We start from the raw sequence: 6,083 nt of genomic DNA, 5'->3' as shown, positions 1-6,083 counted from the left end.
AACCTATACAAACCACATCTCAAGCTAACAGGTGGTCTCTCATGCAGCCTTGTGTACAATCTTTCAGAAGCAACACAGGATGGGTAGACACGCTCTAACACATATCTTCTGATCAAATTTCCTTGAGAATTAAACTTTCCGGCTGTTTGTATGCAACTTGAAGAACCACATGAAGAGTACTCCCGGCAATTAGGAGAACAAGAATACTTTCCCCTCTGAAGCACAAGATACCATTTCTGAGTATTACTCTTTATTCTTCTCGCATACATTGCAACCTAATATTCTTACGCCAACAGCAGATACCTAGAGCACAAACCGCACGCTTATGAATTACGATAATTTTTGTCATCAAATATCGTTGGTTCAGCAAAAACCAAGAAGTGCACCAATCTTTTGGGAAACGGATTTGTTATGAATATTATTAGTCTTGCAACCTCCAATTAAAATGAAGGATAATCGCAGAAAGGGGCAGACATGCGAGCTTCAACTTCACTCCATCTCAACCCAACATTATACTTAGAAAAGCAATAACAACAACAATATATACAAATTAACCTATTCAGATAGCAAAACCAAATTCCCAATTCAGAGACACCTCAAAAACTGTAATTAAGAAAGCATAAAGAGTACCTTTTTCTTGCGCCTGAAGCTTGATTCCAAGATCGTCTGTCCAGTCTCGCATATAAATTTTATAAAAAACTACTACACCTGATATATGCAGTGCATGGAATACGAGGGAAGATTTCAATGAAACGAATAATTAAAGAGAATGGAAGAGAAACTCAGCAATACACAACAGCTGGCTCAGAAACTAGAACAAAGAGAAAAGATAGAGTGTTGGGACAATATGGTACCCGTGAAAAATGGTGGGAAAGGGACTATAAAAGATGCGCGAGAGGCGTTTGAAACAATGCCTGATCAAGCGAGCGAGAGAGAGAGAGAGAGAGGGGGGAGGGATCTAAGACACGGGGTGCGATGGGGTGGCGACTGGCCTGCCTGACTACCGAGGAGGTGGGTTTGAGAAGTTTTCCACAATCATAGGCCAAGGACAGAAGAATACGTACTAATCCACTCACCAGTTTGACACACCAGTTCTAAGGTATGAAATTAAGCTCTTGGAGAATGTTTCGTACAATCTACCGTAGCAATTCTTGTGACGTTATTTATGGGACAGAAGAATACGTGTTCCGTTTGGACGCCAAGTTTTTTGGCTTGTTTTTAGTAAACAAGTTTCTTTATAATTTTTTTGACAATAACTCTCTAAAAGTACTCCAAAATACACATCTTTGTTTGGATTGCGGTTTATTTGTCAAAATATATTTGCTTACATCATCATTACAATTTTCAACACACCTTTTTATCTTCTCAATTACCTTTTTATCTCACATATATCACATCATAAAAAGTGCTACAGTAAAAATGTCTCTAATAATTCACAATCCAAAAAACCCGAAAAAACATAAAAAGTTTTTTTTCCTCTTTCCTTTGTTCTTTTTCATTATCCTTCCTTGCTTCAGGTCATCACCGGTGTCCCAACCTCCGTTGGCGCCGTCAATCAGCGGCACCCCCATTGACGAGATGGAGAGGTTGTCGTCGATGGTGATGGCCAACTACCAACAATGGACGGGCGGGCAATGGGGGTGTGGGGAGAAAGAAGAAGAGAGAGAATATGGAAAAAGAAGAAAAAAAAAAATTCCCAATCCCTAAAGTATATAAAAGTTTTTCTATAAATGTTACGATAAGTTACAAAAAAGTTTCATACAAACGCTCAAGAAAGGCACGTAAATGTGTAGGGAATAATACATAAAAGTTTCATTGACACAAAAGTTTCATTAAAAAAATATGACTGATTTTAAAAAAATGTGTAGGGAATAATACGTAAATTATTACTACCTAAATACAAGTTATCCAACATAGGTGGTTTGTTTTCTACTTACTCTAAAACTTCATCACATTTAAAAGGAACTCCGTCCATCAAGTAGCATGTATCTCTTGACCAAAGCTACTAATAAAAGAACAAATGGGTTGTTAGTCCAGCGGTGATTGCATTCCCCTTCCATACATGAAATCTCATGTTCAAACCTTGATTTTAGCATCAAAAGCTACTACTGAAAATTTAAAAAAAAAATGTATCTATTTAATGCTACTAAATAGTGTGTCACGTGCCAATCTACTATATTATGTGAGATTTTTAAGGTAAAATGGATCACCAACACATTTATTTAACTTTTGACAGCCTATTTGATACTCCTATTCCTATATAGCTGACTTGTAACCGCCACCTATACCATAAAAGCGGCTCGAGTACCTATGAATCCGTATATCTTACTATCACTATAAATACCCTCCATTCTTCAACCCAAAATGTAACTTCTCTCTAATATCAAGCATCTCATCTTTATTTTATCAAAATGAGATTTAAACTTAGGCATCAGAGTCTAATTGAGGGGAAAATCTCGACTCGTGCCTTTCTTTCCACTTCCAACTGTATGGGGTCTCGAAATCTGTGATGTGCCGAACTTTTTCTCATTTTGTACAAGAGAATGCTCGCAAGTGGTTTTGAAAATTGAAACCAGAGAGCATTTCTTCATTGGATGAGCTCGTGAATAAATTTGCTCGCTGGTTTGTTTCCTCCTAACCCATAACTAGGACTTCAACCTACTTGATGAATGTCAAACAACAACCCAATGAGTCATTAAGGTCATACCTAGCCTATTTTGCAGAGGAAAGCAGACAGATTTTTTACCTTAAGGAACAAGTCACCACGCCCGTCATTATCCATGGGCTTAGACCACAGCATTCAATATGGAGTTTTCCCAAAACTATCCATCAACATTGGATGAGATTTGGGAAAGAACCAATAGGTTCATCTAGGGTGACTTCAATCAATCAAAACGAGAAGTTGCATAGACCTCCGCGATCGAAAATAGAAGGCAAATCTGGGCAAGAACGTACCAAACACTTTGGAGGGATTATGGTGTGACTCCCAGAGTGTCTTTGATCGTATTAGCAAAGATAAGCTTCCTATTTCAGAAAAGGATCTTACCCCTTTAAATGCTACTTGATCTCATATTTTAACTGTCATGGAGCAATAAAATTTGGACTGACCCGCTCTTAAGATGACCGAAAAGAAGAGGAGAAATGAAAACTTGTATTGTGCATATCACCAAGATATTGGTCACGAGACCAATAATTGTAACAATCTCAAGAGAGGGATCAAAAATCTGATCAAATAAGAATACTTCGGGTAATTTGTTAAGCAACATTGGCATTGGGATTCCCGTGGAGATCGTCGTGATGACCAAAAAAAAGATCAGTGGGTTGAATGAAACGATCGGAGACATGCTAATCAGTCTCCTTGAAACCATAGGGAATCTGATAGATTGCCCCGAAACCAATCCCCAATCCTGATCGCCACCTAGTTGGGGTGATCAATATGATATGTGGCAAACTGGCTAGAGGAGACAGTTAAAAGTTGCATAAAAGAACTTACCGATAGTTTGCCATAGACTCAATAAAACCTAGTTCACATCCCATTAAAGGTAGTTTCTTATGGGCCAAATGATTTAGTCCCTTTAACTTTTCATAACCACGAGGCATTGGTTATCGAGATTCTGGCATATAATTACCTCGTAAAGAAAGTGTACATTGATCTAGGAAGTTTTTTTTAACATACTATACTATAACTCTTTCATACAAATGGAATTGAAGGATCATGAGCTAACCCTTGCCCAAACGCCGCTCATCAGATTTGGAGGGCAAATCTTGTACCTCGGGAGATGATCACGCTCATGGTAACTATTGGCAAGGTTCCTTTAAAGCGAACTATTCTAATTAATTTTGCAATGGTCAAGACTAATGTGTTACTCAAACGCCTCACCCTCAACACTTTGAGGGTCATTTGTTCTATTTACCACCTTAGTTAAATTTTTAACTAGCCACAGGATGACCAAATTTCACAGTGACTTGAGGCTGATAGAGAATGATATCTAGCTACTGTGTAAGATACTCGTTCTACGGATGTATCTAGCCCCTCCACCTCAAGAATTGGGAGCCCCTCCTTATTGACCATGGAGTTTTTTGGACCCAAAGAGATAGAAAAATCCACAAGCTCAGCTCAAGTTTGAGTTTGAATTCGAATATTTATACAAATAAACAAATTGAATTCGAACAATATTTATAATTTGTTAATGTCCGAGCCAAAGTTGAACTCTGTTCATATATTATATGAACAGAGTTTGAACACTAAGTATTCAGTTCGATTTGACTTGTTAAAAGTTCTAAAACTAGTATACACTTAAACTATAGTCCAATTTATTTTTAAAATTTTTCTAAAGAAAAGTGGTTAGAAAAAGGGAAAATGGTTAATTTGCTTCATTATCTTTAAAAGTCTTAGTCAATTTGAATGGTAAGCCAATGAGGTGCATTAACTTATAAGAACTTAGACAATATGTGAAAATTAAGAAGAACTAAACAAATTGACAGGCTCTTTAATGGCTTTCATGGCATCAATTTGGACAAAAATATTAAACAAATTCCTAAAATTCATCCAAAATTCTTTACAATGGAAAAATAATTTTTTGTATCCTAAATAGACCCCAAATAAAATCTTTAAAAATAAATTTAACCAAGGTTTCTTTTTCTAGTAAACATTTAAAGAGAAAAAAATGTAATAACCTCTAATCGTTCTCAATTTTTGCAATAGTATTCTAGACAATTTGCAATCCAACTCGAATGAATGTCAATATACTTTTTTGACATACAATTAGTCAAAATATATTGCATAAAATCATGAAATTTATTAACAAATCACTATTGCATGATTAGAAAATAAAATTGCATAAAATAACTATCATGGTTCCCATGCCACAGGTCCATGTTACAACTAAAAAGTTAAAACAACTTAGAATAATTTATAAGAACTCCTAAAATTCACCAATATCACCTTCTTTTTTTTTTTGCAAACCGGTTACATGAGGGAGGGTACCCTAGTTTCTATTAAAAATAGAATAAACGATTAGGAGAGGGACAAAAATCTGACCTCCAATACAAAGTCATAATTGTAAAATATAAACAAGGAGTACTACTTCTTTACAACATAAGGTCTATAAGGTCTAAGTGTAGGAAAACTAAGGTTATCTAATCTTAGAAACACTTGAATCCTTTTTGGAAGACTTGTGGGAAGGGCACCCTATGGGTTAAGTTGGTTTTATGAAAACCACTAGAAGTTATTACAAACAAAGTTATGATTTCTTTTGACAATCAAACAAAAAGAAAAAAATAGAAGTTATTGGAAGTGGAAATTGTTGGAGTCATCAAATTTTAAGTAGTCACCTTTAGTAATCTTGGCTTTATGAGATTAATATTGGAAAACAAAAAGATGACATAAAATTTTAGCACCAAACCCCTTCCTCATACTTTATATATAGAAAGAAAGACAAACTAATGCTTTAGATGCACCCTAAGTGTATGATTATTCCAAATATGTATAACTAATTAATTAGTATATCTTTAACAATCAGATATTATATATAAAATCATGTTAGAACATTTATACGCTTATTTCAAAAATCTATAAGTACTTCTTCTTCTTTTTTTCCTTGTCGAGGAAGTTATTGCATTTAAAATCATGATAGAGATTAGAGAAAAAGAGGAGATGTGAGTCATTGTATCTAAACTCATGATAGAGAAAAACAATGGGATTTAAATAGTTTGAGAAATAAAAATTAACGGTAAAGGATATTTTTGATATAACATTAAGTGACATGAATAATTTAGACCAAAAGATAGATGACTCTCCTATTATATAGGGTAAGTATATTATCAATAAATATGGTTTACATAGGGGAAAGTAGAGCTGCAAACGAGTTGAGTTGAGTCGAATTTTGGCCTAATCGAGTCGAGCCTTGATTTAGTTTTATTGAACTCGAACTCGAGCTTGAGCTCGACGAGCTAACAATTTAAACCTCGAGCTCGAACTCGAAAAAAATAAAAAAATAATTATTTTTATTTTTTAAAAAATAAATAAAATAATATTTTTTCTTAATAAATAATAAAATATTAAGAATATATATGTAATTTTA

Source organism: Coffea eugenioides, chromosome 11, assembly GCF_003713205.1.
Source record: "Coffea eugenioides isolate CCC68of chromosome 11, Ceug_1.0, whole genome shotgun sequence".
Lineage (NCBI taxonomy): Eukaryota > Viridiplantae > Streptophyta > Magnoliopsida > Gentianales > Rubiaceae > Coffea > Coffea eugenioides.
Note: the sequence above shows the minus strand (reverse complement) of the source record.